The following is a 14,414-nucleotide window of genomic DNA, read 5'->3' as shown; positions in this document are numbered from 1 at the left end:
TACTCGAATCTTATTTAATTGCATAATTATAGTATAGTGAATTATTGTGCTCATGCTTAATAAACTGGTCTAAATGGATAAATATTTCTTATTAATTGTATCAAAATTGGTCCTTATCATGCAAATGTTGAAAACATATTAAAAATCGATGATTGACATACCACATCTTTATTTAGTATCTTTCTGATCAAAACAGACTTCAAGTGCACAAAGTTTACGAGACGGCGTTTATATAAAGATTTCTGCAACTGACCGCAAACTGACCTTGATACCTTGCGGATTGGAATGCAATGCATTAAAGTTAGGTAACAATTCTGCTGCTGAAACGACGGCTTGTTTACGCCAACAGTACACGACCAAGGCAACAGCTGTGCCTAAAATATTGATATATCGACAAAGCGAATAAACGAACTATTTACTCCATCAGACAAAAATAGCATAGATTACAATTTTTTCCTTCAATGAAAAGATCGCAACCCCTTCTGCGAACTCCGGTGATGACCTGTATATAAACTCTGACTTTTACACACTGGCCGCGAATTGACCCGAAACCTCGCGGGTTGAAATGCAATGCAAGTAAGTACTAAATATGAGAATATAGCCTTTAGTATAAACGCTTTTGCGCTGGTAATTCTCTGAAAATAAAAAGTGAACGCACAAACTGTATTTATGTCGAAAATTGATTGTAAAACTGTTCTATCTATTGAGCCTTTTAATTAGAGATAAAATTGTTTCATGCAGTAAAACAGTGTTACAAAGACGCGGGTATGTTTCCAATGTTCTGGTGTTATACTCAACTCAGCCAATGGAATAAATGAAGTGTATTCATTCGTACCTAGACGCGGTAAATTTTATTTGAATATTATTGGACACTTACAAAGGTCAAGTCAGGGTGAAAAGCTGGCTTAAAACAGCTTACGCCGAAAAAAGACGCGAAACAAATCATCTTACTTGATACTTGCGTTTTTTTTTAAAGAATACTTCATATTTGTGGTAATTGATATGAGAAGTGTTAAAAGAATGTGCATTTATGAACACATGAGCGTTTTCACAAGATAACACTTTTTCGTAGTTTTAAAAGGAAAAATGTCGAACCCGACATTTAAGTGCATTATGACAAACATTAAAATAATTAACGTCATTGCTTTGCATAAACAATAAATAAAACATGTGGTAGATGCCATAGTAAACGAGAGTTTACACAATTCAAATTACAACGTCTCGAAGGTCGCACGTCAAAACCTCGATTACATAGCAGGTTTCATAAAAGTGGATTTTGTAACAACGTTAACAGATTAAAATATTAATTAAATTAATTTACCGCAGCCCTTTCATGTTACAAAACACATGGCCACCCTGAGAGTAATAATATCGGCTGTTGCTGTACGCGTATCCACACACTAGACCCCAAGTATCCCCAACTAGGACCTCCACTACTCCATCATACAGGCCGACTCCACCAACAAATCGGGCGTCTCTTACGGCTGTAAATGGATAAGCCACTTTTTGGAAAAAATACGTTAACAGGTTTTAACACTGAAAGCTTCTTGACTGTTTGGAGATTTTACAAAAGACCCACAATAGTTTGTCAACAAGTATATTCAATTCTACATTGAAACATGTTTAATAAGGCTTGTAAATTACGTAAAACAAAGGTTTGCATTCTCTTGTTCAACCTTTCAGACATATTTCCTAAGTAAACTGTTTGTTTATATACATTGGTGCATTATTTATAAATGTACATGAATATTTGAATTTGTTTATAATTATAAACAAACAGCATTGTGATTATGAGAATATCATTTGTTAACTATTTAAATTGTTATTATTATACCAAATATCAACATGCACATCATATATCTTTATACTGTGCATTTTTAGATATAAAAACGAAGACCTTTTGTCATTAATTTATCAATTTGTACACAATAATGTTAATCGCAACATTTAAAAAGATTGGAATTGAGGATCATAAAATTTATCAAAACGGTCTGTAATTCATACTAGGAAAACCTAAAGGTTCACATCTTGTACCATACTCTTCCCACATTCCGTTGAGTGTACATCGATACAAGAGTTGGAAATTTGAGGTCCCGTTGCTGCATCTGCCGGTGTATACGTCAGCACTGCTGGTGATATTGACGTGTTCGAGCAATCCATAATGACGTTGTGTCAAACGTGAACAGCCTTAAGTTGACATGAAGTAAATATATATGAAATTAACATTTACTTTAAAATTAACTTTAAAAAACAAGACAGTTCTAATGAATATGACGATGACCTTGTTCCGTCGTGACTGATTTATCCTTATGCAAATTGTATTTTGTATCATTTATGCTTGTGAAAGTTTAGATTAAAATCTTTCAAAGGTTATCAGAGATATTATGATTTGATGGACGAAATACATTCCTGTATTCAACCCTCCCGCTTCGAGACAGGGTATTGAGAAAGTGAAACCTACATTTTACAATGATTCCAAGCTAACAAATAACGACGATTTATGAATAAAGTGTTTTGTACCTGCACATATCAAGCCCACGTCGCTCGCATTGGCACACGTTTCGCCTGTTGTACCAGAACAGTTGTAGATTGTTTTTTCTAATCCAGGACATGACAACGAACGGTAAAATACTGGACCAGTACCGTATCCGTATCGTCCGTCTGTGTAGTAATCTATATGCACTGTTGAATGATACACCATTTACAATTAATTATGCTGTCATTTAAATAAATAATTATGTACAAAAATTTACTAAATCCTACGAAATACAATCACTTTAATAAGATTGACCATAAAAACGGGATTCAAATTGTCATCGTAAGAAAATAGTAACACATAAACCTCAGATTCGTATGTAGCATTCTGCATAGGACATCTGCGTAAACAAAGTCAAACAATGAGTCTGCACAAATTGTTCCCCAAATGCCATTAATGCTTATTTCTACTCGTCCTTCCAGTTCACTGTTTCCGCCAACCAGCCTGACGTCTTTTCCAGTGAAATTATCTACAAAAATATAACTTATTTATATTTTAATGAATTAGATAATTTATGTAGAAAAAACGGTGTGTCATATTAAGAAATTGCGCGGTTGATGCTTTCGGTAATTGTTATTGCTTTTGAATTGCGTTATTATTTCAGTCAATGATCATTTAAATTGAATAGAAAAAGACGCACACACATTACACTGTATCAAGTAAAGAATACATACATAGTCTTACTGTTCCAGAAGCTTGGGCAGAAACAATAATATGTTTCCACAGCATAGCTTAAAGAAAGAAAAAACAGTAACGCACGCATTCATATTATGTATCGATGTATTTCATGTCGATTGAAATAAATAAATTATTAAACCGATAATATAATATTTTGTTTGAATAATTGACACTTTACACACACACTTTAGCTATTACCAAATGAAAGATCACACATAGAACAACAGTGATATACTTGAACCAAAGAGTGTCACTGTTTCCACATACAATTTAACATCAAACCCTTCTTTAATACAAATACATAATTATCATTAAAAATAACACACAAATTGCATACTTACCCAACGTGCAGGTTAATAATAAACACTGCCATCTAGACTTTCGGTTTGACATTGTTATTTCAACACATTGGTGGTCGATGTGTGCAACTAGTATGAAATAACAAAAACATTGTTGTAAGACGTCCGTCATATTAGGCAATGGTTTACAAAAATACTGACTTGGTGTGTTTATCATAGGCATACGTAATGTCTATGTATATATTGATGTACGAATCATATAAGATTACACGGAATACACTTATACACTGTTATTTTCATAGTGTAACAGATTCGGGTTATTATTTCAAATACAAAATATGTGTGTGGCATGTAAACACTTAAAACAATAACCTTAAATGGAGTGAGCAAATAATTGTGCAGTGGGTGATAGTGTTTTTTTTTCTCTTGATTAAATGCACATTCAGTATCCATCATAGTTAATCGATATATTTTATCTATTTAAGACTTATTCGAGGCATGAACGGAAATTCTATATACAACCTTATTCATCGACGTACAGTGTACTCGATTCTATTTGTGTATTTTCTTGAACAAACACATCATGTTAGTTTAAACATTAATCAACATGTACACATCTATAAAAAGAAACCAATTAATTGATTTTAGCGTTATACTATACATAATACAGAGCAGCTCGCTTATGGTGACGTTATATAACATATAACATATTTAATATGGTTTTCATCTCCATGCATATAAATGAGAGAATGAACGATTGAATTGTTGTTTTCCTTCTTAAGACATTGATCCAAATGTCATATTAAAGTCATATACCGTATTTTAACATACGCTCCCGTAATGGATAAACACCTTTATCAAATCGCATTATCGGTTGCCATATTATATGACCAAGGGAGAGGAAGGTTTCAGAAAGTTTTGTTAAAGACATATACTGTCTTTCCAACGCAACACGAATTTAAAAACTCAGCCAAAATATCATAAGTGAGGACATAATCAAATGGTAATTGCAGTTTTCGTGATGATTGCTTAAACAAGTGTTTGGAGTGTTTAAGGTTTTAATCTTGTTAAATAATTGTTTAAACTCGGCTGAAAATAATTCGAACACATATTCTGATTAAATGCAAGATGATATCGCTACTAATAAACTCGCACATATACGGAAAACTTCCCCGCCCTCTGGCAATAGTTTTAGATATGTACTGCTCACTCAAACGTTCTCAGCGAGATTTGTGTTGATTGAGCGAAAATGTGACTTCAAGAGTGTTCAAAATATATCCATAAATGCATATTGCCGAGACAATTGGCTTCCATGTTTGTTAAAGGACCGGAACTTTTAAGGTCAAATATTCACAGCAAGTTTCATAAACTGAGCAAGCGTCCTCAAGCCATTTTTTAATTGAACTTAGTGATCTGATGTTTGACCTCAAAGGATGAAGTTTCGAACTCAATCGAGATATCACTGGGATAAATAAATATTTGAACAACTAGAATAACGTTTATCATACAATTATATTTATTGATACTTGCCAAGCTTGGAATTGAAGAGACTATGAGGCGTTATACGGTACTTCTTTCTTGCGAACCTCCGTGTTTTGAGACATTTTATTTGTTAACATGTGTTTTTCTTTTTGTATCGAAAAGTTTATCTTACATATTAAGATATTAATGACGAAATGGATATGATATGCGCTAAGCGACCGGTAGGTCACGGGTTTGATCCCCACTGCAGGAGCGTTTAAAAACACCAAGTACTGGTTCTACCCAGGAAACGGAATTGATAGCGTTTCAACAAGCCGTCGATGTAATCGAGTTTAAATAAATAAGTTATTACAAAGATATTAATACCAAAACATTATAACAATAAAAATTTCGTACGTTGTTAATATGAAATAGATAAGTCATGCGAAAATATCAATATTCATGTAAAATGTTATTAAACAAACTGGAAATATTGATGTATTTATTTTGCCTCTTTAATAATGAATTTAAACGTAATAGCGTACCGTTTCAATGATTAAAAGTATTTAGGTGATGGAAAAAGTTAAAAACATATCCCATTTACAATCAAAGTGTCATATGGTCCTATATTTGCTAACAGAAAAACAACAATTATATCACATTGACCCGTGTAGGTTACACTATTTTCTTCTTTTTAATAACATGCATAATATTATATATTATATATTCTTCCAAGTATTTTATATAATAAATACGTTAGTGAGAATTTGTTTAAAGCTTATTAAAAACATGTCAGTTATTGTTATAAAAGACATTTGATTGTATATGTTACATGCATTTTGTTTGTATTTTCCAGTTAAAGCAATCAAAGTATATATCGCAATGAAGGCGACGTATGAAGATATCTATTTAAAATCTGACATTACACGCAAAAGAGGCGTTTATAATGATTGAAGTCGAGCTTTTTTTAAAATATAAAACATAAAGTAATTTCATTATAATTTTAAATACTTTCGACGAGATTTATAATCATTCCCTAATGTTTCACTCTCCGTTAGACAACAAAAGTCATTGCTTTCAACACGTTTCGGTATTTATGGTGGCATGAACAAACTCATGATCAATCAATACATCACATAAAACAAATCTACAATGTTATGCACCTATATTATAATTTCACACTCATAGAAGTTATACAATAACTCAGAAGTACTTGGAGGAAATCTTTATTGAACCGAAATAAATGTTTAATCAATTCACGATGAGTAATTACCACCCGTACATTCAAATATCAGAGAAGTGTAGTGTAAACGTGTCAAAATAATGCACACAAGTATGTGGTATTGTGCGTTGTTCACCACCAAACCAAATACAGTCGGTACTTATTGGTTTATTTCGATTTTATCATAACGCCAAGTTTACTGTGTCTCAGGTTAACTATTTTTATCGGCGAGTGCGGTGAGCACAATTATAGGAAATGACAGAATTCAATATGAAGAAGTGATCATACAAATATACATTTCAGCGACGAAATTGCCTGTAACGGCACATAATTTATAAGTACGGGTCCTTTAAATATCGTCAACTTCATAAGAGCGTGAATACAATATAGCAAGAGAGTTATATGTGGAAATAGTCATATAACGTGATCTACGTTACAAAGTAAAACGCAGAACATTAATGTTATGAAACAAAACTGTATTGCTATTAATCTGTTTGTACAAAGAAGGGATGTAGTTGATGCGTGTTAGTAATTTTATTTCATCGTGCCTCAAAAAGTTGTAACTCTGTTGCTCTGGTTTCCTTCCTACCATTGAGTAATTAAATAGTAACTAAATTGAATGCGTTTAATTTCCTTTAATTACTGTTTTATTTGAGTTGCAATGCTATGAGGTTAAATTTTATTTACACTTATATGTATCATGAATATTGCTGGGCCAAGTGTGAGGGTGAGCTCTCTATAACCGGTTTAAACCTCCAGTGCTTAGCATTAACCGTTCCAAGGCGGTGACCCCAGCTTTATTCTACAATGTGTATATGTTGTTTCGTTTTGTGCCGTACTGTACCGTTTTGACAATTGGTTCCTTGTCAAAAATAAAGGACCACGAAGGTGTGTATGATAGAAATGCAATACTGTTGCAGCTTCTGAGTTTCATTTTTTTATATAACATAATGTTAGTGTTATAAGTGTATAAACAGATGTTTAATTGCAATTGAAGACTGTGTTAAACCCTCAAATACTTACTTTGCCTTAAAAACCCGAAACATAATGTTTTAAATGTCTAAAACGTGCGTATAGTTTAATTAAAGAGTGGTTGTGCACAGTCATTAATTACTTATTTATTGTTTTAATTGTAAAGCAAACATAATTCATACCTTATTGAAGCGTAATTATTGCTGAAATAAGGTGAAACATTTTTTTTCTGTTTTACAATTCAAGTATATGTGTTATCGTTTAAATTTAAAGCCTGTTTAATATTGTGTATGCATCGATCATGTTTTTGTGAATAACTAGTGAACAGTAACTTTAGTATTATATTTTATTATTGTTGTATGTGTTCTATTAAAATCGCACAGTCATATGCCTAATAAATCATATGATTGAAAGAAACCCCCTGTGAGGAGGGCTTCTCTTCGATTTGCGCAAATGTGCAGCTTAATCATTATAGTGTCAATAGAGCTATCGCTTGCTGTACCTTACATAGTAATCGATAATTATCAGCCCCTGTCGTAATATTGTATAAACTTCGCTGTCTACATACATTGACAATAGTGAATAAAAATCAATACTTTCTTCAACCATTATCGCGGTTAAAAAATGTATTTCAATTTATCAAGAATCTATACAGTATGCTACATTTATTGTATATTAGTCCAAACTATTTAATAATGAAATCGTAATATCAAACCCTGAAATTAATAATTAAGTAGTATGTGTAATGTGATTACATCTGACAGTCAGTATAATGCAAATACATGTCCAAAACGCAAGAAGAACCAAAATTACTACTATAAGTATAAACAGTTTTTACTCACTATTTTCACATATTTCCGATACAAAGATTATTGTTTGATATCTCTATAAAAAATGTAACTTTTCTTACTATGTGGACACCAAGACTGTCGTAACAGACATTACGTTGTGCCAATTAACCGCTCGTCAAATAACCTATCGCTCGGCCCACCTATCTTCGTGATCTATCGATTAGAAAACCCCAACCAAAGATAGTAGACGAATCGCGTCTGATGTGGGTAGCTAATTTCTAACATGTACATTTTAACAAGAGGGTGCATTAAATAATCTATTCATATATGTTTTATCCATCGAAATTCATATCCAGTATTAATTTGGAATTCATGAATCATGATGACACAGCAGGCATAATTCACGCATGTACATTAGTTGAAATATAATGTTAATGTTTGATCCAATTTAATATGTTGCTGATTTTAGGTAACTAATTTCCTAGACATATATAGCAACTGGGCATCAGGCGTATGTTAACCTCACCTTACCTAACAATACCACATATACGTCAGTATTATTAATATTTTCGTCCTATAATAAAGTGCTACACGTGTACTGTGTAGTTATGAACAATTATGATCGAATTGTTCTGTTACTGAAACAAATTTATAAAAAAAACAATCAACATCAGATACTTATTTCAGTATAGTTCTTTAGACATGATGTTGTCTTCTTCTCTGCTTTTATGTACACTGTTTCTGTTTGGAATTTATGAAACAAGTTTGAAAAATGATCACATTTGAAAAAAACGTCCCAATAAACCAATGATGGGATCGTAGATTTATATTGTGTATAAATGTTAAGGAGTCATATCGCTGGATGGCATGATATATTCCGAAGGGCATATTCCGGCCTATCCTAAAGTATCAAATGGAATCGAAGTATGTGTCCATGCATGAATATTAACAAATCACCGTTAAACAATATTAATAACGAAGGTTAAGAAAAGCGTTATTTAACTTATTGAACGGTAAAAATTTTACATGATGCAGACGTATACAACTATGCATTGAAGAAAGACTGTTGTTAAAGCAAATAGTGAATGTTTGCAGCATACATAGTGCGTTCGAAAACATTTTGCGATTTTTAAAAGACAAAATCAACCTTCATGAGCTTCAAAATATGGACGTTCAAAATGTGACGCTACGACGCTGCTTCGGGTTGTGTCAAAAATCGATATCTGATTGGCTTAACTGAACGTTCTATTGACAGCTGGCAAGTGGTTAATTATAACCATGTTTAAATCAGGTTTAAAATGCTCAACAACTGCAATAATGATTGTATTAATATCCCAAACGAATAGCGACAAGTAGGAACTCATTTTGCTTACTAGGAAGTATTTGGATAGCCCATGCCTCTACCAATAAACATAAGTGTTTGCATTGTCAGCTCTCGAAAATGTATTGAATAACACGCTGTACCTCCAAAAAGATAGAAAATCTATGATTAAACGGAACATGGATTTATAAATTTGTCTATTTCAAAATCTCTTCAAGCATTCCACAAAACTTAAATGTAAACTAAATTTGACTTTAACTCGTTGTTGCTAACGAACACAAGACGAAAAAAAACGTAATAAATTGCGACATATTAAGCTTAAATTGAATCATACTAGTAAGCTTATTAAGTCAATACAAATTGTGTATCTAACAAGTATTTTCTTATTTGCATGTGTAGATGTAATAGAAAAGTTTTATGTTTCATAATAACCGTCGGTTATTAATACAATGCCGGTAAACGCAAATCAAATTATTGATATACAAATAATGGTTGTGTTGTTGACAAAATGACAAAATATACTTGCAATTCCGAGAAATAAAAAAAGGCCCCGAAAACTAAAGGTGTGTAGATCGTTTCGTTTATCCTAGGCAATTGATACTTAAATGTTCTACTTTGATCTTTAATATTGCTAAAGATAAAATTCCAGAAATAATATATGAAAAGAATATTTATTTATATCCACTTCTTTATAATAGAACACCAAATATAACTAGAAATTGTTTAAAACTGTGATCATCGCCGTGGAACGGTCAATGTAAGCATTTGTGATTTAAATCAGTTTAAGGACTAGCCGAACGTCATAATAACCAAAGAATAAATCACAAACCATACGCCCGTCTAAAACGATTTTAATATATTGTACCTTTGCATCCAGAAAATGAAAACACGAATGCCATAACGCGACACGCGAATTGAATATTGCACATTGTATTGTCCTGCTGGCGTACTTATTTAAAATCAATTCAAACAATTAGGGGAATATGTTATTAAGTTATCAGTACACAGAGATTAAAGTCAAAGTAAAGACGTGGATATTGAAGGAGGTAATTGTGCTCTCACGCGTAAAATACCGCCTCATTCATGATTGGTTAACATTTAAGAATCATTTAATGCATGTTTAAATGAAAATGTATTGAAATTTATTTTAATTACATAAAACGAGTACATTTCAAATAGACATGAACACATAGTTTAAGTAAAGCCCACATCTTTATCCCACATTTCCTCCAGTGAATTTTACTTGGTGGGATTCTTTCATTCAAGTTAACCGAAATACCATAGCGTTCAATTATATTACATCGAATGTTCTTTTTTTCTCTCATCCCTAAAGCAAGCCCTTCATCAATTACAAGATGAAAACAAGCGCCAAAATCATTATTCACAATTTAAAGTGAACCATATAAGTTATAAGGCCCCAAACATGCATTTGAGTATAACATATAATAAGCCTTATGCTTTAATGCTTAAGCTAACGCTAACGCTTATTGACTTGATAATAGACACCAATGAAGTATAACACTTGCAATTGGTTGCTAACGCAAGGTCAGATGTGTTGTCAATTATATGCTCACGTTTTTTCTCAGTTTATATGTATACGTGGACATGTATATGTAATTAAATATGTTTCCTGTATTTGTGCCTTGTCGTGTGTGTACGAAAATTGTTCAATAGCCTTCAATAAAGGACCTAGTGGTGATGAAAATAATTATCTATTTTGATGCAGCTGGAGTTTATATTAGTAAAACATATTTGAAATCTGATCTGTTTTGTTCTGCAAAACCCCTCTTTAAGAATTATTTAATAAATTTTGTCTCCAACTATGAAGTGTGTAAATACACTACGCTAAAGGACATTATAATTGAACCTTTCTATTAAGATTTAATAGGTAACGCAGAAAATCAAAGGTTATCAAATAAACTGTCATTCATAAGACATACTCTTATTAATGATTTCCAAAATCTGATTTTGAATTAAATGTTATTTTTTGGCGGTTACTACTTTTAATTTGAAAGAAAGGTTTTGAAATTTATCGATCACCATTTTAGTCCGTAGAAGACTAATGCTATTTTTTATTTACTGAAACATGAATGAAGTAAAAAAAATTATTACATCGATTGCAATTGGGTTAACATATTAATGACATGTTCTTCAAACTCAATGGTACAAAATTATATACCTAAATATTATTTATAAATGTAATTTGTTAAACGGTAAAGCCCCATTAACACTCAAAATCAACGAATATTTCGTAAAATGTTTCGTAAAAGTCAACCCATAAGCAATCAGTGTTTCTTATAGCAATAGCCAAAACTTCAATGCTAAATGTGACCTGGTAACAAAGATTTAACAAGATTCATAATGCTCTTTTTTGTGGTACAATATATTTCATTTTAATTTCCGCAACGATATCTATTCATACGACACTAAATTGGTACATTAATATGTGTTGAATATATTGTACCACATAAAATAAAAAAGAGCTCGTCTTATTTCTTTTTTCAAAAGTTTTGTTTTTACTTTTCTTCTGTCTGATGTGTCTTCACATCTATTTCATCATACTTGATGAACCTATTATATTTTTTTAGATAACGTCAATTGTTAAACTATTTTTATGTATTTTACTGTCAAAATACATGCCTGCTACCTACAAAATGTTACACACTTGCTTGCAATTACTGCGTATATAGAGGAACCCTATAATATCTTGATCTTTCGTTCTAATCCGTTGTTTAGAACAACGTGGTTCATTTGTTACTGTATATGCTATGTGTACCATGTTTGTTCGTGAAATAAAATATGTTTAAACTAAGTAGAGAATATAAGCATACGCACACAATTTTCAGCGAGTAAATACAAACCCTGAAAGTTCAATAGCTTGCTCGGACTTGCATTGAAACAATCCATAATCTCGTTTCAATATATCAAGAAAAATTGTACTATCCAGATTCTCCATATATTATAGAAGAAAAATTGCAAATGTTTAAGTATAAATGTATTTTCTTCAAATAAAATGCTATTTTCCAAATATATTATAGTTATGCAATTATGTCACAAGGAGCCATACTTCACATAATTTACTATGTAAATCGTACTATGAACTTCTCTTGAATTGATATATACATAATTATAGAAAAAAAAGTTAACCATGCCTTTGCATTTGATTGTTTCAACAAACATCGCCAAACAAGTGAGAAGGTAGGCGGCCCAAACTTGTTTTATTTCGTTTAATTGTGCGATGATATTTTTTATATGGATAGTAAATGATAGAAGCATTCTAAAGCTTTTGGAAATATTTTGTTTTTACGTGTTAACGTTAACTTTTTCCAATATGGTCATATGTAGCAATAATAATCGAAAACGTAATACAAAAAAATACATACCAAAAGAGTTAAGAGTCGGTACATAAATTATGGTGGTTCGGTTTAGGTGAAACAAACAACTTTGATTGGGGTAATTTAACTCATTTCAATCATATCTTGCAATAACAGTTTATACCTTTGCTGATATTGGCCTTCACAGATTTGCAAGTGTATCGATTTGACATAGAACACAAACGGGATATTACATTTTACAGTTGGCATTAAATGGTGACATTGAAATTGTATTAATAAGCCACAAGTAAATCTTTGCTTCTAAACTATGACCTTTAGTTTAATATTTATGTCAATTTCATATTGTTTTTTTTTCATTAACAACCATAGATAATATGGTCTTATACAGTATCTGGTCATGAAAAATAAGATAATAGTATGTAAGGTATTATTAAAAAAACTTCTAGATATGTTTTAGGATTTTTTTTTTTTTTTTGTATTCTTTTTTAATCAAGATCTAACTATCTGCAAAAACAGTGATATCAAAACTTTCAAATATTATGTCTCTAATTATCAAAACAGCCTAAATAGCGTGTTTATCAATTGTGTTAAATAGTCTCAAATACATTTCACGAAATATAAGATGTTAGGAACAAAACTGAAAACATACACAAAACTTAGAAAATCGTTAAATATATCACACCTAGTCATATATGTTATCTCCTTTAATTTTTAAACGAATAACTTATTAAATCTTGCTTAGTTACTTACGCAATTGTTAAATGGTCCACCAATGTATTATCATTTCTGAAATTGTTTCCAGAAGAAATGCAAGCACGTCCCGATACACTTGATTAAAACACAAATCCCTCGCAGAGCTATTAACCGTATCAATGCTAATATGATCTTTTACAGACACACATTATACAAACCCATAAATGATCCAATCGCAATTGATAAGACCTATGCCACAATTCAAATTTCACCTGTATAAAAGTTCTGAGTAAACAAAAAAATCTGGTGGCCAAGAGGCAAAAATAACTATTTAGAATATAACTATTTAGAATATATATCCATAATAAAAATGCATGGTTTCATGGGTATGTTTCAACAAGTTTCAAACTTTGGAAAATGTATATATATCAAATAAGCGTGTATTATCTTTTGTTGTTTAACACCAAAAAAACATACTATATGAAATGAAGTGCTTCCTATTGACTTTATTTTCCAGTTTGCATTATCATAATTTGAAGAAGCTGGACCCGAATATTATGCCCAAATTAACACCACACCAATGTATGCATTGAACCCGATAAAACTTTCAATATGAACATATGAACAATTTTCCATTCCATGTTCTGCTTAACATGGTTTTGCACTTGAAGTGTCAATTTAGGGAAATTACCTGGTATATCGTGAACATTACATTTTGTTTTATCAAGCCTGTTGTGTGACTTTTCATTATTTAAAAACAGCAAAAAATATTGGAAATTGAGTGCAAGATTGAATTGTTCTGAGGTGTTATTAATATTGCACTAAAATATGTACATGTTAGTCCTGGATTTATGCTTTTTTATATACTTATTTATCATGCAAGTTTCATCTATCATCAGGTAATATTTTTCACTTTTGTATTTTTGTAAACATGGTAACAAACAAAACTGTCCCACCACAAGCTTTTCTGTACCCACTGTTGAGCATGACTTGCAGTGACTATGGTTGCCGTTCATTTACATGTTTGTTGTAAAGCAGTTCACAAAAATATAAAGCAAGGAATATAATTTTTGATCTAAAACATGTGGCAAAGAAATGTTTTGTGC

General features: G+C 31.5%; 1 long non-coding RNA gene across 1 annotated transcript; it reads right to left on the bottom strand.

The window, feature by feature from the left end:
* Window positions 1-1,356: 1,356 nt before the first annotated feature.
* Window positions 1,357-8,154, bottom strand: LOC127868091 (uncharacterized). Its single transcript, XR_008043884.1, has 7 exons — window positions 8,079-8,154; window positions 3,556-3,642; window positions 3,211-3,267; window positions 2,843-3,005; window positions 2,521-2,682; window positions 2,035-2,187; window positions 1,357-1,484 (listed from the first exon to the last, which is right to left on the bottom strand). It is a non-coding gene; the product is annotated as an uncharacterized LOC127868091 (long non-coding RNA).
* Window positions 8,155-14,414: the final 6,260 nt, after the last annotated feature.

Source organism: Dreissena polymorpha, chromosome 1 (genome assembly GCF_020536995.1).
Source record: "Dreissena polymorpha isolate Duluth1 chromosome 1, UMN_Dpol_1.0, whole genome shotgun sequence".
NCBI lineage: Eukaryota > Metazoa > Mollusca > Bivalvia > Myida > Dreissenidae > Dreissena > Dreissena polymorpha.
Note: the sequence above shows the minus strand (reverse complement) of the source record. Positions and strands in the feature narration are given on the sequence as shown.